The 26711-nt window shown below is 41.0% G+C and overlaps 1 pseudogene; it reads left to right on the forward strand.

The window, feature by feature from the left end:
* Positions 1–5659: 5659 nt before the first annotated feature.
* Positions 5660–5812, forward strand: LOC144588522 (U1 spliceosomal RNA; annotated as a pseudogene).
* Positions 5813–26711: the final 20899 nt, after the last annotated feature.

A 26711-nucleotide genomic window follows, 5' to 3' on the forward strand; every position in this document is an offset into this window, starting at 1 on the left:
AGTTTTCCTGTTATAGTATGTACAGCATAGAACATATTATATAATTCTAGATTACTCACTGATATTAAAAATAGAGAAGAGAGGCTAAACCTAGCTGTGTGGATGATGTCATTAGGTAGTTTATTCATTGTTGGGTGCTGTCCTTTATTGTTGGTAGCTGCCATCATGCATTTCATATACTACTTCAGTTATCTTGCTTGCTCAGTTCTGTTTCTTCCACCTTACATTTCATTGTACTATATGTCTAATTTAAAACCCACCACCTTCTAACATGCCTAGGAAACTTGTATAGCCCCCTAACACAAGAAGCATTCAATTTTATTAAGCTTGCAGAATAGTTTGCATAAGGGGAAGGAAATTTCCCCCATAGGATCATACTATGGTGAGGGATATGGCCATGCCCCTGCTGTCATATTTGTAAAAAAATAACATCCCACCCATTCCTTTCCTAAATGGAAGGAAGTATTTGATTGCTTCCCTCTAGTTACAGAAGAAGGAGTAATGACAAGTGTCTTTACTGTTTTGTACTATCAAGAAAGAAAATAGTTATCTATATTAATTCTGTTTTGATTATTTTAATTTTGTTAAAAACATTTTGGGAGCCCTGGTAGGCAGGACAACAATGAACACAAGCTTTAATAAATAAAATAAACACAATTCATGCTTAAGAGGAATCTATCCAAATTTTCAAAAAGATTGATTTGATAAAGTCTTATATGAACAGGGTGAATGCTCTGAGAAGTTGCTGTCCCTGCGTAATCTTTAGTAATCTAGTTCCTTTTGCCTTTGATTGAATATGCATAAACCAGAATTTTATGCTATGCTATATTTTTTTCTATCTGTACTACAGATATTGTATTCAGAATGCTTTGCTGTTGTGATTTTTCTGTGCAATTGTAGTAATACTCAGAATAGTGGTGCCCTGTTTAGAACTGAGTTACTGCAGTGTGCGTACTTTGACAGCCATTTTGTAGTGCTTCAAAATTCCCAATGTTATTTCCACACAGAGGCAAGCAGGACAGATGCTGGACCATCTACCTTCCAAATTTTGGTGATCCAGCCAAGAATTGCAATTTGCTTGCTGCAACTTGCACAAGGGACATGGGTGCCAATGCAAAGGGGGCTCTCCAAATTCCCCCTTTCCCCCTTGGCAATCTCCCCTACCCATAACTCTGCCCTATACAAATAGCTATCGAAAGTCAGGTATACAAAAAATCTCCCTTTTGCCCTTGGCTCTTCCCTTTCACAAGTTCACCCATCCATACAAAATTCTCTCCAGCATTTGAGCATGCCACCAATCTATATCTGTGCCAGCCAGTCGGTGTCTCCTTGCCTCAGCTCATACTTATATACAGTGGGGTCTCGACTTACGAACGGCTCGACATACGAATGTTTCGACTTACGAACCGCTCTCATAGGAATATATGGACTCGACTTATGAACTTAGAGTCGAATTACGAACTCTTTTCCCCCCCTTTTTTTAAAGCTAAGTCATCTTAGGTTAAAAGGAAAAAAGAAAAAATATCCCCCTCTAGTGGCAGAAGGCGGAATAGCAGCTTCCCATTAGTTTCTATGGACGAAAAGAGCAGATACGGATTAAATGGTTTTCAATGCATTCCTATGGGAAATGCAGATTCGACTTAAGAACTTTTCGACCTGAGAACTGCCTTCCAATACGGATTAAGTTCGTAAGTTGAGACCCCACTGTATTTGGTTGCTGGGTGAAAAGCTCTCCATGGTATAAATTTTGTTGTCTTCTGCATGGCATGGATACAATATTCACTATTTCTAGGTTGCTAGATATCTTTCCTACTTACACTTCAAAATAAATAATGAGCTGGGTTTTTCCAGGAACAAACAAAAACAATTTATTTTGGAAATGCAAATACATGGAAGAATGTTACTTTCTGGGGCATAAAGTATAATAGATGAAGTATGAAACAATAAAACAACAATAACATACATTCTTCTTTTTAACACACTCTACCCATAAACTACTCTCCTCTATCCAAAACTCAAGATTAACTAGATTAACTAATTCCACACAAGACTCCCTTAAAGTCTTCTTTCTCCATTCCAAGACAGACTCTTGACTAACTTCGTCTGCCAGTTATACAAGCACACAGCTGAGGTCCAGCCTATGCAATACTTATCAATCATGCATTCACAGTTGTACACTATACAGACCTGTAATAAGCATTTACATATACTGTACATATATAGGCAGACTGGGCGCAAATGCCACAATCTCATCTGATGAAGTGCTGGGCACTGAGCAGGACTCCAACTCCCCAGCTATGTTGTTTCAACAAGCTGCTACAATCAGCCTCTTCCAAGCTGTTTTGGATACCCTAGTTGCTCTTAAACTGGCTATGCAAATAATATGCACCGACATATATGAATATGAATAATACCATGGCCAAGGCATTATGAGGAAAGACATATATATATATATATGTCATTCCTCATAATGCCTTGGCCATGGTATTATTCATATTGCTGACTGGGGTATGCAGGCAGGCCATGGTGATGAGAAAGGCATCACCACTACCACTGCCACCCTCTTCCTCCTGCTAGTGAATATTATGGGAGGTTTTGGGCAGCACTGGCAATAAGTAAGGAGATAGAAGGCCTTTCACACTGAATTGTCTGCTCTAGGAAAAAAGCTTGCTTTTCTTTACTGCTGCACCTTTAAATCCAGCAGCATTCCTGAAGAGGGAAGAAAAGAGCTCCTCTTTGGAAAGGTCTCATGCCCTTTTCTTGCTGCTGTTGCTGCCTCCCTGCCAATGACTTTTCTCCATGAAGTCTTGGCATCCTCAGTGCATTAGCCAGCTGCTTGTGTTATGGTTTCCATGGTGATTGGAGCATGATGTAAAGGTGGTGGCGCTGGTGGGAGGTGTGGGAGGAAAGATGTGAGAGGACGGGGGTTTCTCTGCATGCGAATGAATGAAATTGGGAAGAAGGAGGGTGAGGAGGAAGGGAGAAGAAACCAGACACAGGGAAAGAAATGGGGAGACTTCTCTGTGTATTCTGTTAATAATATCACAATATCATCAAAGTCCCAGAGCAGACCCCAAAATAAAATCTATAGGGATGGTAGAGTTTGTTTTTGAAACCATATACAGCACAACAGATTATATGCTGTCACATTGACCAGATTATTTCTAGAAGCTTCCATTTTAGTTTTTCTCCCTGTCTCTGAGCCCTGGAAGATAATAAGTTCATCAGTACCCAGTGAGAGAATAAGATAAAATAAATTTCAGAGAGTAATTGTCTTGATATGTTGTTATTGTTGTTGTTGTTGATGATGATCTTTGTACAGAGATAAAGATAAGGGGGGTGAATGCATCTCTGTCCCAGGAATTTATGTCTCAATGGATTGTGTGGTAAAATGGAGAAAATAGGTAAAGGTAGCAGTGAAAGAATGTAGGTACATGTATTGGGAGGGCCATGGTGACTGGGACATGATGTATATATGTGACGGTGGTGGATGGTTTGGAAGGAAATGTGATGAAAAAGATCGAACACACAAAGATAAGGAGGGGGAAACATGAATGTATTCAGTTACATATTCATATACCGTATTTTTCGCTCCATAAGACGCACCTCTCCGTAAGACGCACCTCATTTTTAGGAGAGGAAAACAGGGAAAAAATATTCTGGCAAATTCATAAGGCAGTAGCAATAGATAGATGTTGTCACATCAATTACCTCAAACTTCTTGCAGTGTACAACACAGTGAGAGCTTTTGAACAATTTGTAGTTGGCAAAGTTATTCCAATAGCCACAGACAACAACACTACAATGCTTTATATCAACCACCAAGGAGGAACAAAATCCATGTCTTTCTTGCTACTAACAGTACAGTTTTGGGACTGGTGTATTCTCAAGCATGTCATTTCACAAGTCATACATGTACCAGAAGTGGAGAATCATGAAGCAGACTTCTACACCAAGATGACACACAATGAGTGGGAATTACCATCTCAAGTTTTAACACTTATAATGAATTGTTATTGCACTGAAAGAGATGAATAAACAGATTGTTGCTGGGTAGTCAATAAGAGCTATGATGAAGAAATCACCACCAGCACAGGTGTAAGCAAACAGCAAAGCATGCCTCACTTCCACTCCCTCCCTTCCTCCCTTCCTTCTTTACAGCAATAAAGTTTTCTCTCTCCATCATTCAGTTCTTTACTTTGCAGCATGCAGCATGTCCACAGAAAGTGTGCTTACTTTTATCAGCTTTTTGCAGCTGATCCTCCTGTTTCCTCCACTCTTTAATCATTTTTTCAGATGAGGAGGCCCAAAATGTCTCTGCAGTGTTCACTGTTTCCATACTCCTTAGCATATTTTACTACCTCTAGTTTAAAAGGAATGTTATATGCTAGCCTTTTCTGCTTTATCATCCTTGCACTGGTAGAATGAGTTCCCATACTCTGCAAGAAAAATGTGCCCCTTATACATCACAACATCTACTGCCTGCTTGCTTTTACAAATATAATCTCAAAGCAGCACAGAATCATAGAATAATGGAGTTGGAAGAGGCCTATACTGTAAGGCCATCAATTCCAACCCCTGGTTCAATGCAGGAATCCAAATCAGAGCAGATCTGACAGATGGTTGTCCAGTTTTAGAGACTACAATAGGATAAAATACAGTAGCTGGGAATCACAATAAAAAGATAAAATCTACCAGCAATATTGTAGAACAACAATGATTAAGAAAAACCAATAAAAACAGGGGGAGTGACACCATGCAGCTTTTATTAACACAAAAATAGTACTAAAATTTCTGTTTCCAGTTGTGTGTGTGTACGTGTGAAATGCTATTTATGAAATGTTGGGTTCTTAAACCAATTTTCAAGATTTCAAAGCTTTACTTGGACATATTCAGATCTGTGATTCAGATCTGCCCTCTGCAATTCAAATTGCCTTACTCCTGATGAGTCCATAAAAACTGTGGCAAGCTAATACACCAAATAAAACCTGTAGCCCTAGTGGTAATATATTAAGGAAAGGAGTGTTAGGTCCCTTTTAGTTTCCCTTTTGAACTTTATTCTGCATGTGCTCAGTGCCTTTTTAATCATTCTGTGCTTCAGAATGAAATTTGGCTAACAATACACATTAGCCTCCCCCCCAGGTCCCTTAATGTTTTAAATATCTGCAAAATTACTTCTATTTAGGCTTAATTTGTGGGGAAGTGATGCAGCTTACTACCAAGGCCTATAAAATAAATAAAATAAATAAAATAAATAAAAAAATATTAAACTTACTGGCAATTTTAGAAGCTTTTGTTTCTGTCCTCTCTCTCTCTCTCTCTCTCTGGTTCTCCACATGTCTGGTTGGTCACATGGTTTAACTTCTCTGCAGAAGGTGAAGGGAAAGAGACTCCTCCTTCCTGCTTTGCTTCTCCAATAGCCAATTGGGTGATGCAAGCAGGCAGATATGCTAATATCTGTGCACTGAAGGATTGTGGGAGGAACATCCAGCCCCTGATGGGGGTCCTGCAGGGCACCCCAAAACACTGAAGAGCTCTCCTGGCCTCTTTTGGGATTGGGGCTATGCAGCCCTGTTCTAATCAGGAGGTGCAGCCGGGGGTCACCATGCCTTTGGAGGGTAGGGCACACAAAGGGCCAGGAGGCTTAGAAGCCATTCAAACTCAGACCTGGCAGGGGAGATACCATTGTTGTAAAAGTGGTTTTCCCAGGGTAAGGCTCATCTATTGCACTTCAGATGAGCTGACTCCTGTGATTTCCCCAAACATGGGAAAACCAACTGCCTAAGTGGGAGACTGTGTTTATGGTTTCCCCTGGTGTTTCTAGAACTATCCTTTGGTCCTTGGCTATTTTCACTGTTTGCTGCCATAGGCCTATTTGCCTTGCTGGTTTTCCAGGTGGGCTGCAGGAAGCAGGTCCTGGAAAGCTAGCAGTGCAGAATGGTGAGGTCTAAATGCAGTGGGAGGCTTTTGGGTGGTGGTGGCTGAGCCCTGGGTTACTGCATTCACTCCATAAGACGCATGTACTTTCCCTCCCACCTTTTTGAAGAGAAAAAGTGCGTCTTATGGAGCAAAAAATACGGTATTTAGTTTTTGTGAGAGATAAAAACTAATGGATTAAGTTGGTTGGTAGGATGAGCAAACCTCTGGTGTACAATATCAGAGTAATTACAGTATGATCCATTTTCTTATGCTAAACTAATCTTATGAGATAATCCAGAAATAAAGAAGTCATTTTCTTGAAAGGTAAGGATGAATAGCAGAATTTTCACTTTGGATCAACTGTTTATTGAAATTGCTGAATTTCTCTCATCCTCTAACCTGCTGTCTGGATACAAATTGTCAGATTCTGTTGAATGGCAGTATTTACAGCTAATTACTAAAACGTTGACTGATATCGAAGTATGGTCCTGTAGCTTCAGCATCTCCTCTACATTTTTATATACATATCGTCTGAAATCTAGTAAATCACAACTAGAGTAGATTTTGGTGAGTACACATCTATGTAAGTTGTATTGATTTGATGGGTCTACTCTAGTTGTGACTTACTACTGGATTTCAGCCATTGAATCAGTATAGAAAAAAATCTCTTTAATTTTATTTGTAATAATTTAATGCTAACCACTAAGTATGATATTCAAGGTTGGAGGCAAATATGGAAGGAAGAACTGAATTGTCCCAGTTCTGTATTTAGGGATCTAAAACTGTAGCTTCACAAAAGTGAAGTACAGTGGTGCCCCGCATAGCGAGGTTAATCCGTTCCGGATTAACCTTCGCTATGCGAAAACATCGCTGCACGGGGCAGGAAAAGCCTATTGGAACGCATTAAACTTAGTTTAATGCGTTCCAATAGGCACCAAAACTTACCCCTCCAGCGATGTTTTCGCGGTCTGGCGGCCATTTTGGAGCCGCCGATCAGCTGTTCGGCGGCTCCAAAATGGCCGCCGGATGACCCAAAATGGCCCCCTGTCAGTGTTTTCGCACCCTCCCCTTGCTTACCGAGGTCGCGAAAACGCTGCGGGGGGGGGCATTCCGGGTCGTCCGCGGCCATTAAAATGACCCGAAATGGCTCCCCGCAGCGTTTTCGCGACCTCGGTAAGCAAGGGGAGGGCGCGAAAACACTGACAGGGGGCCATTTTGGGTCATCCGGCGGCCATTTTGGAGCCGCCGATCAGCTGTTCGGTGGCTCCAAAATGGCCGCCGGACGCCCCAATCGTCGCAAAGCGAGTGCGGCGATGGGGGCAGCTCCGTATAGCGATCCCCAAAAAGGGATCGCTATACGGATTCTTCGTTATACGGTGCGCTCGTTAAGCGAGGCACCACTGTATATGGGGCACCTTAACAACATTTATACAAAAGGTTTGAGTAAGTCTTGTTGGTGCTGCAATACATCTGTGATGCATCTCATGAACATGCACTCTGGCTATGTCAATTTTTCAGGGAGTGAATGGGTGTTATGATGCATATTAATTTTGTATTTGGGTAATCTTTGAATTTTGTAAAGGTACCTACTTTGTTAAATTATATAAATATCTCATTGAAATTAATCAATGAACAAATGTCTCATGGAAATTATTCAATTTGTCCACAGCCTTGTGTTGGCTAAATGATTGATACTGCAGCACTGGAAAGACAAAAGCTGCCCTCCATTAATCAATGGACTGAACTTTCTGCCTTCTTTCACATGTGAACACATGACATATGGAGGGCAGCTGTACATGGATATCATACTTGGATGTTTGGTTGCCTTTCATAAAGGTTGATGCCTAGTTTCTCCCCCCCCCCCCGATACTGGGACTCTTAAAATTGGTGTCTTTCTATTACTCATCCTCTTCCTGCCCCCCCCCAAAAACCTGATTCTCTCTTGATAGCTTTTCATTTGGAGGTTTTTACTTTTCTTCACTTGCATACTTCTGTTTTTTAAAAATTGTTTTATGATTTAGCACTATTTATTTTTTAAAAAACAATGTTTTAAAAAGGGATAAACAAACTTATATCTGAACATGAGCTGAAAAACAAGGAGGGCAAAACCATGAAGTCCTGTAAAGGTGAAGATAAAGATTTTTTTTTAAAATTAGGACAAGTAAGAAGGCAAACCTGGAACCTGATGAATATTTTGAAGTCTGAAAGATGGGACTATGAGCCTCTACATGGCTCTACACTCAGTATGAAAAATTGTGCATGCAAGGTATATACTGCATAGAGAATGAGGCATGGATTTTGTGTATGTGTGTGCATGTACACTCAAACACATGCACAATTGTAAAAATTCTACCAAGGAAATATATTCCAATGCAAAGGATGTCAGAGTCAAGTGAATTCACTTAACACTGAACATAATTGAATGTGAGGTTTGCTGTCCGTACTGACAATCTTTTTGGCTGTCGTTCTTCATTGGGTACAGCATGAAGCAACATCAGTATAAAATACAGTGACTTGATTTTAGATGGAAAGGAGAGAGCACCATAATAAAGAAAATGGTCTTTGTTTAAAAAGAGCTTAAACAAGTCAGAGAGACCTGTATATCTGGGGAACATGGGGCCTACTCATCAATGTCATCTGCAGACTCTTATCTCTGAATGTTCCTGACATGCCTGGCTAACAACTTTATCATCCAAAAGGTAGAGGAGGGTCAGCCATCGTCGTTTAGTCGTTTAGTCGTGTCCGACTCTTCGTGACCCCATGAACCAGAGCACGCCAGGCCCTCCTATCTTCCACTGCCTCCCGTAGTTGTGTCAAATTCATGTTGGTTGCTTCGCAGACACTGTCCAGCCATCTCATCCTCTGTCGTCCCCTTCTCCTCTTGCTGTCACACTTTCCTAACATCAAGGTCTTTTCCAAGGAGTCTTCTCTTCTCATGAGATGGCCAAAGTACTGGAGCCTCAGCTTCAGGATCTGTCCTTCCAGTGAGCACTCAGGGTTGATTTCCTTTAGAACTGATCGGTTTGTTCTCCTTGCAGTCCAGGGGACTCTCAAGAGCCTCCTCCAGCACCACAATTCAAAGGCATCAATTCTTCGGCGGTCTGCTTTCTTTATGGTTCAGCTCTCACTTCCATACGTTGCGACAGGAAAAACCATAGCTTTGACTATTCGGACTTTTGTTGGCAAGGTGATGTCTGATGCTGTCAAGGTTTGCCATTGCTTTCCTCCCAAGAAGCAGGCGTCTTTTAATTTCGTGGCTGCTGTCTCCATCTACAGTGATCATCGAGCCCAAGAAAGTAAAATCTGTCACTGCCTCCATATCTTCCCCTTCTATTTCCCAGGAGGTGATGGGACCAGTGGCCATGATCTTAGTTTTTTTGATGTTGAGTTCAGGCCATTTTTTGCACTCTCCTCTTTCCCCACCATAAAAGGTTCTTTAATTCCTCCTCATTTTCTGCCATCAGAGTGGTATCATCTGCATGTCGGAGGTTGTTGACATTTCTTCTGGCAATCTTAATTCTGGCATGGGATTCCTCCAGTCCAGCCTTCCGCATGATGTATTCTGCATATAAGTTAAATAAGCCGAGGGACAATATACAGCCTTGTCATACTCCTTTCCCAATTTTGAATCAATCAGTTGTTCCATATCCAGTTCTAACTGTTGCTTCCTGTCCCACATACAGGTTTCTCAGGAGATAGACAAGGTGGTCAGGCACTCCCATTTCTGTAAGGACTTGCCATAGTTTGCTGTGGTCCACACAGTCAAAGACCTTTGCATAGTCAATGAAGCAGAAGTAGATATTTTTCTGGAACTCTCTGGCTTTTTCCATAATCCAGCGCATGTTAGCAATTTGGTCTCTAGTTCCTCTGCCCCTTCGGAATCCAGCTTGTACTTCTGGGAGTTCTCGGTCCACATACTGCTGAAGCCTACCTTGTAGGATTTTGAGCATAACCTTGCTAGCGTGTGAAATGAGTGCAATTGTACGGTAGTTGGAGCATTCTTTGGCACTGCCTTTCTTTGGGATTGGGATGTAGACTGATCTTTTCCAATCCTCTGGCCACTGTTGAGTTTTCCAAACTTGCTGGCATATTGAATGTAGCACCTTAACAGCATCATCTTTTAAGATTTTAAATAGTTCAACTGGAATGTCATCACCTCCACTGGCCTTGTTGTTAGCCAGGCTTTCTAAGGCCCACTTGACTTCACTCTCCAGGATGTCTGGCTCAAGGTCAGCAACCACACTATCTGGGTTGTCCGGGACATCCAGATCTTTCTGGTATAATTCCTCTGTGTATTCTTGCCACCTCTTCTTGATGTCTTCTGCTTCTGTTAGGTCCCTCCCATTTTTGTCCTTTATCATGTTCATCTTTGCACAAAATGTTCCTCTAATATCTCCAATTTTCCTGAACAGATCTCTGGTTTTTCCTTTTCTATTATTTTCCTCTATTTCCTTGCATTGTTCATTTAAGAAGGCCCTCTTGTCTCTCCTTGCTATTCTTTGGAAGTCTGCATTCAATTTTCTGTAGCTTTCCCTATCTCCCTTGCATTTTGTTTCCCTTCTCCTCTCTGCTATTTCTAAGGCCTCAGGGTCAGCCATACTGGACTTAATAGTTACTAATATGAAGGAAATAGTTGAGGGAATGGAAATTGTAGGAACTTTAGGACAAAAGCGACCATATCATATTAGAATTCATCATCATCATCATAGGCATCCTTCAGTCTCGAGAGACTATGGTAATGTGCTCTATATGGAGGACTTCGAACAGCATCTAGCGCTTTTACACTGTAGGCGAAGCTGGAGTGTCCTCTCCAGGGCATGAAGCCTGGGTAAAATAATATGGAAGATAGGCTGTTACCCAACCAGCAAATCCCCCCTCTCCACATCACTGAAATAGTCCAATGGAAAGGCAAGAGCTAATACAACTGGTTTTAGCGACGTTGCAGGAGTTGACAGAATGACACGAACTGTCTCTGAGACTCCGGCTCTGGATTTTGCCTCAAGGTTAACTCCTGAAGCCTTTTCTATCAGTGGATATAGCCACAAGGCAGTGGAGGTTTGAAGTCAACATTTTCCTTCTCCTAGATGGGCTGCCTTCCAGGGCTGACAAGTCCCACCTACCCGGCCTATTCCTTCATGGCATGGACAGCGATGGTAGCGTCTCAGTGTGGCTTTGAAATCAGAGTTTTCCTTCTTCTATGTGGGCTGCCTTCCAGGGCAGACGAGTCCCACCTACCCAGCCTGTTCCTTCATGGCATGGACAGCGATGGCGGCGCCTCAGTGGGGGTTTGAAATCAGAGTTTTCTTTCATCATCATGCAGGCAAGGGTAACTGTACTAAGTCAGACTAATGTTGTAGATTTTAAGAGAGCTGACTTTAACAAACTAAGAGATGTAATAGGAAGGATTCCATGGATGGAAATCCTAAAGGGGAAAACAGTTTAGAATGCTTGGGAAACCCTGAAAGGTGAGATAATAAAGGCCCAAACCAAAACAACAAGAAAAACAAGAGACATCTGTCAAGACTGGCCTGGATCCAAAAGGTAGAGGAGGGAACTAGAGGGTCAGCTCTCTGACAAGCTAAGGGACAAAAAGGATAAGTATTTAAAAAAACTGAAAAAAGGGGCACATAACTAGAACAGAATACCAGCAAATAGCTCAAATATGCAAGGATGGAGTCAGGAAGGCTAAGGCTCAGAATGAACTACGACTTGCATCAAATGCCAAAATAACAAAAAAAAAGGTTCTTTCAACATGTAAGGAGCAAGAGGAAAGTCAAGGAAATGGTTTGTCCACTAGTGGGAGAAGATGACAAGAATGTGACCGGCAACAGGGAGACAGCAGATCTGCTTAATTATTAATATTATTATTATTTTGCATCTGTATTTACGCAAAAGGAAAAATTGGTCCATCCTGTCAAAAACAGCACTGTGGGAGATAGGAGAGCGAACCAGGCCAAAATAGGTAAGGAAGTGGTAAAAGAACACCTAAGCTGCTTTGAATGAGTTCAAGTCTCCTGGACTGGATGGTTTACACCCCAGTGTACTAAAAGAACTGGCAGATGTGATCTCGGAACCACTGAATGAAATCTTTGAGAGGTCCTGGAGCACAGACAAACTGCCAGAGGACTAGAAAAGAGCTGATGTGGCTCCAATCTTTTTTTTTTTAAAAAGGGGGGAGTGGCCACCATTAAATTATTATAAATATAATTAAAGGGATTCTTCTTTTATAATAATTTTTAAAAAGGCTTATTCCATGTGGAAACGAGAAGTGCTTGAATTGAATGGTGGATGAGATCAATACAGCTGCTTTCACTTTTAGACTGTCCTTGGGGGCCTGGTTACTAGGCTTTCATAATGAATATAGCACTTTACCATTCTTACATCCATGTAAGTATTGGAATTGTAAGTATTGTAAATATTCCATGTAACCCATGGAATAGATAAGGGTTCCAATAAATTCCAATAAAAATCTTTACCATGGTTGAAAGATGCAGCTGACGGGGAGTGGCAGGAATATAGGAATGCTGCCTTATGCCAAGTTGGACAATTTTGTCCATGTAGTCCATAGGTTCCCTGCCTTGGGTAACCCAGGTGTTCTTGGACTGCAATTCTCAGAAGCCATCACTACCAGGTTTGCTGGCTGGGTTTCTGGGATTTGCAGTTGAAGAACATCTCGGCTACCGAAGATTGGGAACCACTGATGTGGCCCTATGTTCCCAAGTATCTCAAGACAAAGTGATTCATTTATCTGCGATCAAGTCCCTTAAACTGGAGCTACCAGAATCAGAATCTTCTGCACTCAAAGGATCTGCTGGGCTCCATCCTCTAGTGCAGGGGTCCCCAACTGCTGGTCCACGGCCCAGTGCCTTGGCCGGATCGGGCCGTGGAGACAGATCTTCTGCCTCCATGCACACTCCCCCCGCATGTGCACCTGAACATCCCCTTTGTGCATGTACACAAGTGCATGTGTGTGTGTGTGTGTGCTGCGTGAGCACCCCGCCCCTTCATGCATGCATGTGAGTGCCCTCATGAGTGAGCACAGCACCTTTGCACATGTGTGTGAGCACCCATGCGAGCGAGCAAGCGCAGCCCCTTTGTGCATGTGCATGAGCATGAGGGATGCCCTGCCCCCAGCACACATACCCCATCCCCCCAACTGGTCCGCGGTATCAAAAAGGTTGGAGACCACTGCTCTAGTGTTTACATTTTGATCTGAGAAGCTAGAGAATGGGAAGGTGTTAAATGGTCCACCCTTCTTCACTCAGATGCACTTCATTTGGGTTGCTTTAGTTTAAGAAAAATGTAAAGAGAGAACAATAGCAAAAAGGCCAGAACTCTGTGTAATGTGTAGTTTGAGCCTGAGGAAAATACAGCATGCAGAAGCCCCAGATGGTGAAAAGCCCCTCTGCTTCAATATTTTAGCAAAATATATTTTCTTCCTTCAACCTTTTAACTGCATGCAGGATCTTTTCTGTTGATTGCCCATTTGGATGGAGAAAGCTGTGCTTTTACAAATTAGAAATTGGTTAAGAAAAGACTCTGTAAGAAGCCCAACAACTTCTGTTTCTATGTTACAAAGAAGAATCCAATTATTTAGCTAGTTGAATATTATTTTATTTTTCACTGACCTGGATTCTTTCACATGAGTGATATGTTTTTTTTTTTTTTTAAAGAAGAAATGTGGTTAAATCAGGGTCTACAGGGCTATTGGTGAAAAAGTATGCATATCTTTCTATTTCCAGACATTGGAAGGAAACCATACGGCCTAGATGCTTTCTCTTTTCCTTCTCAAATTATGCACAAATAAATGTGCACAATCCAAAATGGAAGTCCTTAAATATGCATACAGACATGCTTTAGTCAACAGGAAAAATGAACACCCCAAATTTTGTCTTCAGAAAAACTAATCCTACCCACATAAATTTCTGATAATTCTCTTTTCCTTTGAACATATTTTCAAAAACATTTTATTTTCTATCAAATTGAATGGGAAGGGCTGAAAAAAATGGAATAAATGTTCAGCATAGCACAAGACTAATGGTCTCATCTACATAATCATAGTCTTGAGCTGTTGCTTAATTTGTTTATGTAATTACTAGGCTGACTGGAAACAAAGACCAGCATCAAAGAAAGAAAGAAAACCAAGAATTGGTAAAAGGAAGAAGAAAACACCACCAATATGTGCAGTATGTGAAAGTCAGAGGTTTCTAACCTGGGCGAAGTGAGGTACATTTGCTAGTGAGACTATATAATTGTTGACTTAGACCACAGGCCCATTTAGTCTGGAATTCTGCTCCCATAGTGGTGAATTGGAGCAATTGGAAGCACATAAGCAGGGCATGAATGCTTTAATACTCTTCTGTTCATGTTCTCCAATAACTGGGGATTCTGTTAAGCCAGGAAATGGCCAGAAGATCAATCTGGATTTACTGCTAGATCTCTGGATAATTTGTGATATATCAGCTAGGCCTTCTGACTCCCAAATGACTAATAATACCAACAGCTAAAAAAGTGTCCCTACCCTCCATCACTGGGTTTCAAAAAAACAAACAAAAAACAAACAAAAAAAAAACAAACAAAACCAAAACAAAAAACCAATGGTTTGGGGTGAAATATGAATAAATAAGTAAATAAATGACATGCATAGGAGTGCATTGTACGAAAGTCTTTTTCCATTGTATTCCACTTTCTAGCCCTTATTATATATTCTGCATCACATGTAGCTCTTTGGCCAGATGCCACACACACACACACTAACACATACCACCTAACTCTGGCAGCTTTCCTCTCTCCATCTGTTCCCCTAAATTATGCTTTCCCCTTTTTACCTCTTGGCCTCTCTTCTTCTTAACCTGAAATGAAGCAGGATTCCATGAAATGGGACTTCTCCTAGTAGATAAAAGCAGCACGTCACCTTTCATGTCAAACCTTGTTGCTGCCCTTGATTTTCACAGTCAGGAACTTACTGAGAATGACTGATACGTCTGCCACAACATGACAGGGTGGGGTGAGAAATCTTGTGGGTTAGACGGAGACAGTTAGATCACCAGCAGCAATAGTAAGTGACGGTGTGTGGATTCAATCATTGCTGCCATCCATGCACCATTTTCACTTGGCACTCAGCCTGCCTTTAATGGAATGTGACCCACATCTGGGAATGAGCTCATCTGTAATCCACTTAACAGAACTGTATGAGCAAAGCTCTGATGCTAGACTGTCTATCTTTCTTTCTTTAAAAAAACACAGCTACCTTTCATTGTGTCATGGCTGGGAGGGAAGGAGCTCTGATGCACTTCTTGCTACCTTTTAAATGTTATTTTGCAAATAAAAATGTACAGCATCTTAATCATTTAAAAAATATTACCTCTTTGAAGTGTACTTCCCAGAATCAGCTATTCTGGAAAAATCTAGCCACACCCATCTTCACAAAATAAAGGAACAAAAGTTTTAGTTCTCATCTGGTTAAGGGAAAAATATGAAACATTTGAAAGAAACAAATGAATTGACTGCAGAAAAAAGACATTTTCCAAACAAAAGGCTATTTGGTTAGATAAGTTTGGTCACTGAGTGCAAAGCATAATTTAAGAAATGAAGTAAGACTCAAGGAGTTAACGTTAAATAACTTATCTCTTTACACTGCAAGTGGGCAGCTGTGTATCTGGAGATGCTGAACTGTAATTCCCAGGGATGGAGATTTGAGTTGCAGGACTCACTGTCAAGTCGGACTTAATTTGCACTCATGACTTGACTTGGACTTGACTCAGTTTTTTTTAATTGACTCAGCCTCAACTCATGATTAAGAATCCACCCATCCCTCCCTTTTTTCTGGGGAAAAGGGCTTATTTTTAATAGGGACTCACACTTGTGACTTGTGACTCTGGACATGGTACCAAAGACTTGGACTTGGGACTTGGTACCAAAAACTCAGATTTGGATTTTTGGACTCGGACCAAAAGATTTGCCAGCATCCCTATCATTTCCTATCATCTCCTACCATTGGCAGTGTTGGATACAGATAATGGGCTTTGCTGCCAAATAATAGCTGGAGGACCACAAGTTGCCCACCCCAGCACAAAGAATAGCTGGCCTTGCAGTTCATATTTTTATACCAGTCAGTAAGATGGTCAGAAAACACAACATTTGGACATGGATCTACAAGATAAACTAATGTTGGATGCTTGACCTGCTAGATGATGATAGTGGTTTAGAGGTGTATTGAAGTTGTTTAGAGGTGTATTGCAGTGCATCTCTGATATTGCATGAACTGTCACAACAAAATTCTATACGCCATTTCTGATAGTAAAACAAAACAAAAACAAATAAATGTTATAACTTTTGAATGGGTTTTCAAATCAAGACTATATTTAGCAAAGTGACTGTAGACAGTATGAGATTGCTCTGCACCAGATTTGGAGAAAATCAAACAAGTACTTTTCAAGATCTAATTTCTTATACAGTGGTGCCTCGTATAGCGAGGTTAATCCGTTCCGGATTAACCTTCGCTATAGCGAAACATCACTGAACGGGACAGGGAAAGCCATTGGAACGCTTTAAACATCGTTCAATGCGTTCCAAAAGGCTCCTTTACTCACCGTTCAGAGAAGTTTCCTATTGCCGGCAGCCATTTTTGTGCCCTCATTAAGCGAGGGGAGGGCGCGGAAACGCTGCGCGCGGCCATTTTGGGGCTTCCGGCAGCCATTTTGTCCGCCAAACAGCTGATCGTCGGGGCTTCGTTTTGCGAAGATCGGTAAGCGAAACGCTTGCCGATCTTCGCAAAGCGAGTTTCGCCCTATCTAAACGTCGTTGAGCGATCACATTAGCGATCCCAAAAAAGGGATCGCTATGCGATTTCGTCGTTGTACGGTGCACTCGTTAAGCGAGGCACCACTGTATATATAAGAAATTATATATAAGAAATTTTTATATATAAAAATTCTTCATGTGAACCTAAACTGGATTAGGTTAACATGAAGGAATAATGGAAAGTGGTGGCAGAAACACCAGTAATTTAAGATAGGCAGATGACGTCATGTTACTGGCAGAAAACAGCAGTGACTTGAAATAGCAACTGAGGAAATTTAAAGAAGAGAGTGCAAAAACAAGATTATAGTTGAAAAATAAGAAGACGAACATCATGATTAGAGAAGAATTACATAACTTCAGTGTAAATATAGAAGAAATTGAAATAGTGAAAGATTTTCTATACCTTGTTTCACTTATCAATCTAGATGGAGTCTGCAGCCAAGAAATAAGAAGAAAACAGACTAGGAAGAGCAATTTTAAAGGAACTAGAAATTTTTTCAAGAGTAATGATGTGTTAATACAATAATAGGCAATAATGCTAGGAAAAGTTGAAGGCAACAAAGCAAAGCAAAATGTGCTGATTATATAACATTGCATAGCACTTAAAGCACTCTCTGAGCGCTTTGGGGTTTAATTATGCAAGCCATACATTGCTCTCTCCAGTGAGCTGGGTACTCAATTTACTGACATCAAAAGGATGGAGGGCCGAGTCAACCCTGAGTCAGGTATCTGAATCCATTGGTATCGAAAGCAGGCGATGAGCAGAGTTTTGACTGCATTGTGCCACAAGGCTCTCAACAGGAAAAGAGGAAGACCAAATATGAGACCAAATATGGCTCAATAAAGGAAACCACCACCCTGAGTTTACAAGAGCTTAGCAGGGCTGTTAATGACAGGACATTTTGGACATTGTTCATTCACAGGGTTGCCATAAGTCAGAAGCAACTTGGCAGCATGTAAAAACTACAATGATGTGTCACTAGAGACCAAGCCAATAATAATCCACATTATGTTTTTTTCCAGTTGCTATGTACAGATGTGGAAGCTGGACAACGAAAAAAGCCGGTAGCAAAAGCAACTAAATTGAGGGTATCATACATATGTAAGAAAACAAGACTCCCTGGAAAAGACAGTAATGCTAGGAAAAGCTGAAGGCAGCAGGTAACGAGGAAGACCAAATATGAGACAATGTAGCTGGTAGCTGTGCTAGTTGGCTATAACAAAAGAGAGACCAAAAATAGTCATGTAGATCTTTATACTTACAGGTGTTACCTGTCTCTTTCTAATTTCTTGAATATGAAACAGATTAACTGAATAAAGGAAGCCACAGCCTTGAGTTTGCAAAACTTGGGTAGATCTGTTTATGGTAGGAAGTCTGGGGTGCTGGTGGTAGTCATTAATTCATGGGACCACCATAGGTCAGAACTGACTTGTTGGCACATAAAAAGAACATATGGTTTTTTTGAGATACATGTTCAAGGAGTGGTTTACCAGTGCCAGTCCCCATTGAGTTTCCATGATCAAGGATGGATTTGAACCCAAGTCTCCTGAATAGTCTGACACTCCATCCACTACTCCACACTGGTCTCTCACTACAAGCTTCAGCTACAGGCATTTCTTCTTAAAAGCCCCGTACCTCCTTTCTTTTTAGAACTCTTAAATGAAAGCACTGAATGTTGGAAGCTCAAAAACTGCATGTAATAAATCCTTCATGCGTTGGAACATCTGCAGTAATAACAGCTGCCATTTAAACAACTGTACAAGAGTAAACATTATATCCCACATGGTATACTGGATACATTGATAGACCAGGACTCAGGAAAGTTGAGTTCAAATTCCTACTTGGCATGGAAACTCACTAAGGGGAGGAGAGTGAAACTGCTAAAAACACTCTTTAAATAACACATTTTAAGACCCCAATGAGAGTTGATATAAATTGGTTTCAACTTGACTGCACATAGTACACAACTGTGAACATATCCCATCTAATCTGATTTCAAAATCTAATCAGTGCTTGTCTTGGATATAAATGTAACAAATACATTTTTTAAAATGGGTATACCTTATGACATGAGCTTCAGTGGAGGAGAGAGGTATGAGAAAAATGATGGTAGGCTTTTTAAAAGGCTTGTCTGTCTTAGTAATTCACTCATTTGCTTTTATCTATGGGAGATTAATGGGCCCATTTAAATCACCTGGGGATGCAGAAAGGAGAAGGTAATTAGAGTAGTAAGCAATTCTCTAAAATCAGATCCTGTCACTTCCAAAGAGAAAACAAGAATGTAAGGATTTCTCTGCTCAGGAAAGAAGTGTTCCTGAAGAAATAGGCTAGAGAGGATCCATTTAACATTTTTATGGACTAATCTCAATGCTCTTTTGTTTGATTGGATGAAACCTGCCCATCTCAGTCCAATATGGGCTTGGTGTTTCCAAGCTGTTCCGGAGAATTTTCAGAAAAATAAACATCAATTTCCCACCCCCGAGAATTGCCTGAAACACAGAGACCTTCACCATAGTCTGTCATTCTGTCTGCCAGTTTTTTTTGCTTCCCCAAGCTTAGAAAAATTATAGAAGACATAAAAGACATATGGTGAAACCAGAACCAAGTTTTTGACTAGCTAACGATTAAATAACATTCAAGAGAAGTATCTTCCTGCTATTACAACATTTCCTTTTACCCTTTCAAAGCCTTATGCCTAAGTGCTATTTGCAAATGAAGCTTGTAACCAAATGCAGAGCAAACACAATTTAATTTGCAATATGAAGGTTGCAAAATCTTTTATCTCTCAAGGGAGTTCTACTTCTAATGTACTGGTTTGATCATGTATAAGAGGCTTGCTCACAAAAAAATGGATGTTCTTATTTCCTCTAGTAAATAAGGTAGGTTGCATATAAAAACTACATTTTGGTCAGCTGTCCAAAAAACATAACTCTGACCACACAGTAGTATCTGCAGCCATCTCTTTGGCAAACCTGAACCTTAAACAACAAAGGAAAAACAAAAAACCACCAGCAAGTGCCTATGACTGGGGTAGCAGAAACACATAATACCAGTATCTGTGGCAATACAACTTCTCCACCTTCTTTATAACTTCCTTCTTGTTGTTGTTATTGCTGCTGCTGCTACATGCTATCAGGTCAAAAGGGTTTTCAAGGTTACTGAGATATTTAAGGAGTGGTTTTCATGGTTGAGTTTTCATGGCTGAGTGGGGATTTGAATCATGCTCTCGAGAGTCCTTGTCTGTCACTCTATCGACTACACTGCACTGGGAATCATGATGTACCCCAAAGCTCAGTTGAAGTAGTCCCAATGAGAAATAAATGTATTCTAAATTTCTAATCCTGAATTCTCACACTATATAGAGCCCTATAGGTAACCTTCCTTAACTGAAATTTAGTAAGGGGGGGGGGAACCTTCCTTGTGCTGAAATAAAATGCCTTGCATGCCTCCTCCTGTTACTGACAAATAGTCTAGCATGACCTGTATAGGATGAAATTTAAGGACAGAACATGGACAGAACATCAGCCAAACTGGATAGTTGTTTCCTTACTCAACTGGTCAGTTTTGGACCTGCAGAGGTGGATGACCATATACCGGTAGCTCTTGGTGAACACCATATTACCCCTCTGGAGGGTGAGCCCAGATGCATGAGATTATATGTCACTAATCTTAAGGGCCCCAAAGAAAGCTAACAGAGTGGCACCATGAAATAAGAGGACCTTATATCTATCCCTGTATATGCCTGCCCAAGAGTTCACAAATGTGATATATGTCAAGGGAGAAGGGTGATAGATAGATAGATGCTTCAGGCCGCGCTATGGTACTGAAACGGCATTGGTCGCACTGATGGATGACCTGTTGAGGGAGGCTGGTGGGGGCGATATGTCCCTGTTGGTCCTCCTTGACATCTCAGCGGCCTTTGATACTGTTGACCACGGTATCCTCCTGCGGAGGCTCTCTGAGTTAGGAATAGGTGGCCTAGCGCTTGCTTGGCTCCGTTCCTTCTTGGAGGACCGGCCCCAGAGAGTATAGCTTGGAGAGAGTGGAGCCCTAATTGTGGGGTCCCGCAGGGGTCGATCATCTCTCCAATGCTGTTTAACATCTACATGAGGCCGCTGGGGGGGTCATCAGGGGGTGTGGGGCATTGTGTCACCAGTATGCTGATGACACACAGCACTATATCTCCTTTTCATCTACCTCAGTGGATGCCATTCTGTCCCTCCAGCGCTGCCTGGAGACTGTACTGGAATGGATGCAGTCAAATGGGTTGAGGCTGAACCCGGACAAGAAGGAGGCCTTGAGGGTGGGTGGTCCCTCTGTCAGTGGGATAGGTAACTCCCTTTCTTTCGGGGGGACGACCCTTGCTGCAAAAAGTGAGGTCTGCAGCTTGGAGATACATCTGGACCCGGCGCTTACCATGGACACCCAGGTGGTGTCCGTAGTCAGCTCCGCCTATTTTCATCTATGGCGGATTGCCCAGCTGCGACCATATCTTGATCGGGGGGCCCTCACTACTCTAGTATATGTACTCGTAATCTCGAGATTAGACCATTGTAATGCACTCTACATGGGGCTGCCTTCAAGGGTGACGGAGAAACTTCAGGTGGTCCAGAATGCGGCAGCCAGGCTCCTTAGCTCACTCTGGCTGCTTTGCACTGGTTGCCCATCCGTTTCCGCGTTGACTTCAAAGTGCTAATGATCACTTATAAAGCCCTAAATGGTTTGGGACTTCAGTATTTGGCAGATCGTCTTCTCCCACCCAGATCTACCCAAATCATCCATCATAGCCAGCAGGGATGGCTGAGGGGTCTGACGCCGAGAAAGGCCCGGAAGGAAAAAACTAGAAACCGGGCCTTCTCAGCAGTGGCCCCTTGGCTGTGGAACACCCCTCCAACAGAAATTCGGCTGGCACCCTTGTTTGCTCACAATCATAATGTCCCAACTATTGGAAAGAAACTCTAGAAATGTTAAAGTGACACTCTCATATCAACAAGGTAGGCACTCTCCGGCACACCATAGCCCTCCAAAATATATCCTGAAACCCAATGACCCAGGGAAAACAGTGTGCAGCTGAAATTCTGCCCCCAGTTCTCTTCTTGAAAAGGAAGTTCCATTGAACTCCACCAAAACTGTTGTCATACCTGCAAGTCCTCAAACATGCCAGCCAAACTGGAGCAAGTTGAGAGGAGGGCAGCAAGGATGATCGGGGACTAGAAAATAAGCCCTATGAAGAAAGACTGTTGAGCCTTAAAAAAAGAAGAAGAAGAAGACTGAGAGAAGATATGATAGCACTTTCAAATTCTTGAAACGGAGTCATACAGAGGAGGGTCAGGATCCGTTCTTGATCATCCCAATGTGCAGAACACATAATAATGGGCTACAACTACAGGAAGCCAGATTTACGTAGGTTGAATATCAGTAAAATCTTCATAACTGCTACAACAGTACAACAATGGAACCAATTACCTGGGGAGGTGGTGAGTGCTCCAACGCTAGAGGCATTCAAGAGAAAATTGGATAACCATATCTCAGATTTGATTTTGATGTATGCATTGAGCAGGAGGTTGGACTCAATGCCCTTATAGTCCCCTTCCAACTCACTTATTCTATGATTTTATGACCCTCCATTTGAGCTTGCACATTACATCACACAGCCATATAAGAAATGCCCTACCCAGTGGAATCATTTTGCTTGAAAAGCTGAAAGGTTCACCACCTCCTGAATGTTCTGTAGTGTGACCTTCTTACAGGTTAACAAAATCTTAATCCTATCACTAAGTTCTGTGACCTTGCTCTTTGGCAAGCAGCAGGATTTCTGGATGATGTCCAAGTCAATACTTAAGTATGTTAGAATGGGGAAAGACCCTTTGGTCTTCTCCTCTGCAAAGGGAACACCCAGTTCCTGTGTAAGCCCCTTGAAAGCTTTCATAAGGCTGTGAACCTTTTCTGCTGGAGAATAAAAAGCCATCCAAATAATAGACAGCAGGTGGCAAGCATTTAAGTGCCCACTCCAAAAATTATCAGAAATGCTCAAACACTGCTCATGAGATGAAACTTCCCATGGAAAGGGCTCTAAGGCAAAACATAACAGCTCAAAATCATCTGGTGTACAGGAAAGAAGTGAAATGGCAATCTAATGTTACAACCTAATACCAATTCCAAAACTATTCCAAAAGTGTGCACCATTTACACCTCTGCATCAAAGGACATGTATTGAACACTGTAGAACTCCTGTGGTTTGCAGTCATTTATTGAATTCCCCTCAGGATAAGACACAGGATCTATTAGTTAAAATTCACCTGATGCTTTCATAGGTACCACACCTAATGGGGACACTCTCAAAAGGGGCATCAGGGGACCACAAAAGGTTCTGGTACCCTGCCTCCATGAATCTCTTTGTCTATCTTGGCTTTCACAACATCCTCCATTCCAATTACTGGCCTCAGGTTGTTGCCCACAATGCAAGCTTAACTCCATCAATTGGAATTCAAAAGACAAACATGAGTTACTCTAACAAAAAAATGGCATCCTCCTTCTTAGGGTAGGTTCCTAGCCAATTGACCATTATTGATAACTTAACTGGACTGAAGCCCTTTTTTGAGAATTTAAGGATTCAAAGACTTGCTTGGCGGGTGGTCATGTGTCCATATTGCCTCCCTTCCCAGGGCATCCTTTAAATAATGTTGTGAACATTGAGCACTGTACTCCCAATACAAGAGGTAGGTTCGAACCACCTGTTCTACAAACATGTGAGGAATGTTAGACAGACCACTTTTCTGAAATAAATGCCCTCTATCAAACCTATCACCATGCTGTATCATTAGTTGGAGTCAGAAATGTGATTGTTGCTCATTCCACCTTATGGTGGGACAAGTGGCCACTCTCATCCTGAGGACCTCAACATAAAGGCCTGGTATATCAAGTCTATATACTGGATTATAGATTTAATCCTCATGCAGGAAATGAGATTGTTTTACAAAGAAACTACACTTCTTTCCCTGCACTTGCGACAGGAAGCTATAAATCAGCATTGAGAGAATTATTAAGAAAATTCAAAAAGGGACCTTGAAGAGTCAGTCCTGTGCAATATGTCTAGAAAATGAACTTCCCAAACTGAATTAGGAATATAAGGTAATAACAAATTATTGTACTTGTACAGTCCTAGCTCTTTCTAATTTAATTCATGAAACTTTTATTGTCTTTTGACTGCATAGTCAAGGCGAGACATGATCATAAATATCACTGCTAAGTAATCTTTTTAGAATTAATTTGTTTAATCAATGCACAAAATTGTAATTGGCTGACAGCATTAATTTGAAGTATACTTCTTAGTATTCTAGTGTGATATATACTGCATTTTAACTGAAAGTCTTAGCTAGTGGTTGATAAAGTACAACTAAAGGCTTTAGAGCTCTTCTGCTTTGTAGTTTCTTGTTTTGTTGAGATATTTTTCAAGGGATGGTGAAAAAAATCTTGCCATTTAATTCTGGATTGCACAGAGAAATGTACATTCTGACTTTGCAAGATGCAAACAGGTAGAAAAAGTATTGTGAGTACTGGGCTTCTCTATTAATAGCTGTAGCAGGTATTAGTGGCATCTAGAGATGGGCATGAACTTCCAAACTGGTGATACATGCTGGTTTGTTTGTTGTTGTTGTTGTTTTTTGGCTGAACAGGTGTCTAGTGGTTCCCAGCCCCACCTCCTCCAGTCCACTCCCACACAGAGCCAGTGCTCTGGCTTCCCTGCCCTGGTTCAGTGGTTTATGCCCATCTCTAGTGGCATTCAGAAGAGCTACCACTCCCTCCCCCACAGTGCCTTGTTTTTACTCTGGAGATTAAGAAAAATTAAATGGGTAGTACCTAGAGGATCACTAGAATATATGTTTCAAAGGTCAGTTTTCTGACAGTATGACATGCCAATGCTGTATCAGAGCTTAGAGCATTCATTTTTTTCAGACTACAAGCCCCAGAACCCCACACTCATGATAGGCCACTAGCTAGGAGATTGTATGGCTGAAATCCAGGACTAGGTTACAACTAAAGAAGGCCCATTGAAGCAGTGAGGATTTGATGCATTAACTCCTCCAAAATTTCTATTGATCCAATGGGCTTACTTACAAGTTGCTGCTGGATTTCAGCCTCTATGGTACAGTCCAAAAAACTAAATTTCTTGAGTTATCTGCTAACAAATAGATGGCATTTTATATTCCTTGATTTAAGTTAGAGGCAACTGTAAGAAATGTGGATTATTCCTGTACATATTTTTCACTCTCACCCCAACTTCCTTATATAAATAATATCATTCAAAGACAAACAAATACAATTAAAATGTGTGTGTGTGTGTGTATATGTGTGTGTATATATATATATATAATGTGTACACACACACACACACACACACACACACACACACACACACACACACACCCCTTAATATACAGGGAAGCCCAAGATGTTATGTTCTGTCAAGTTGCTTTCAACTTATAGGTGACCCTATAAATTAATGACCTCCAAAATCTCCTGTCATGAACAGTCTTGTTTGGGGCTTGCAGACCAAAAACTGTAGGTTTCAATAGTGAGTCAATCCATCTCATGTTCATTTTTCCTGTTTTTCTACTATCTTGAACATTTCCTAGCATTATTGCTTTTTCCATTTAGTTTTCATACGTCCAAAGTATGATCAATTCCATGTACTGTAATTTTAGCTTCTAGTGAGAGTTCGAACTTGATTTGATCTAGAATACATACCCTCCAGGGTCAATTTTAGTTTGTATGACACACATATTTAATTAGTCATACCTCTTTCCAATTTTAGAGCTAAGTACAATTGCTTTTTCCCAATAAGCTACTACTGCTTATTGTTCATATACTTATGCTGAAACACAACTTATACATAATAATTATTCAGATAAATTCTTCCATACTCCAACCAAGAGGGAAAGAAATATTATCTTATTGTTGTTGCAATAAAAGAAATACATGAAAAAAATCAAATAAAAAGTACAAGAAGAAGGTGAGTGTGGACAAAAGCAAATAATATGGTTCTGTCACTGTGATAAGTAGCTTACCTCTGAACACTGAATGTAGAATCCTCCATAGGTCAATCTCATTAGAGATAACAATGCAAGCGCTGCAGGAATGAAAGCTAATATCCAAATGGAATGTTTTCACAACTATTGACATATAGCTGGAAGATGTGGCTCAAACCCCACAAGTTATAGGAAATCACATTCCTTGCATGTAACTGTGGAGAAGACACAGTTGTATACCACCCATTCTGTTTGTTAAACAGTACTGCCTGGAGAAAAGATTACTTGTGATAAATGAATTCAGATAAACATTTGTGTTTGTTTAACCCAAAGCTTGGAAACATTGACCAGACCAGACCATTGACCTGTTCAGTTTTGAGTATAAAAAGCTTCAACTGTGAAAGCTACTGCGGCAATCTGATGTGCCAGTGGGATTGCAGTTCCAGCGTCTTGTCATCCAGCACGTCCAGCAGCTGCTATGGGGGACACGGGGTGGCTATGGAATAACCTTAACCATCAAGACTTGTAAGTAAACAAATTTTATGAAAAACTGCCACAAATCACTTACATTCTAAATCATTGCTTTTGATATATGGCTGAAAATGCTTAGCAGTGCTTTCTAATGGTCTGGTAAAATATATATCCCACTTTTCTTGTTTCCAAAGGAATACTCAGGTTAGTTGTCACAACTGAATTTATTCCTCATACAGTTGAGGGGTGGTGAGAATTGTGTGAGTTGTCAAGGGTTTTTTCCTTTTTATTTATTTATTTATTTTATTTTATTTATTTTATTTTATTTATTATTTGACTTCTACCCTGCCCCTCTAGACAGAGTCTACTCTGATGCCAGTGAGAATTCTAGTGTATCAAGAGATATAAAAAGGTCTAACATCCAAAATAATGTTTGGGTGTGAAGAATCAGCTGGGATTCCAACCAAATACTCAGAGCCAGAAAACAC

This window comes from Pogona vitticeps, chromosome 3 (genome assembly GCF_051106095.1).
Source record: "Pogona vitticeps strain Pit_001003342236 chromosome 3, PviZW2.1, whole genome shotgun sequence".
Taxonomy (NCBI): domain Eukaryota; kingdom Metazoa; phylum Chordata; class Lepidosauria; order Squamata; family Agamidae; genus Pogona; species Pogona vitticeps.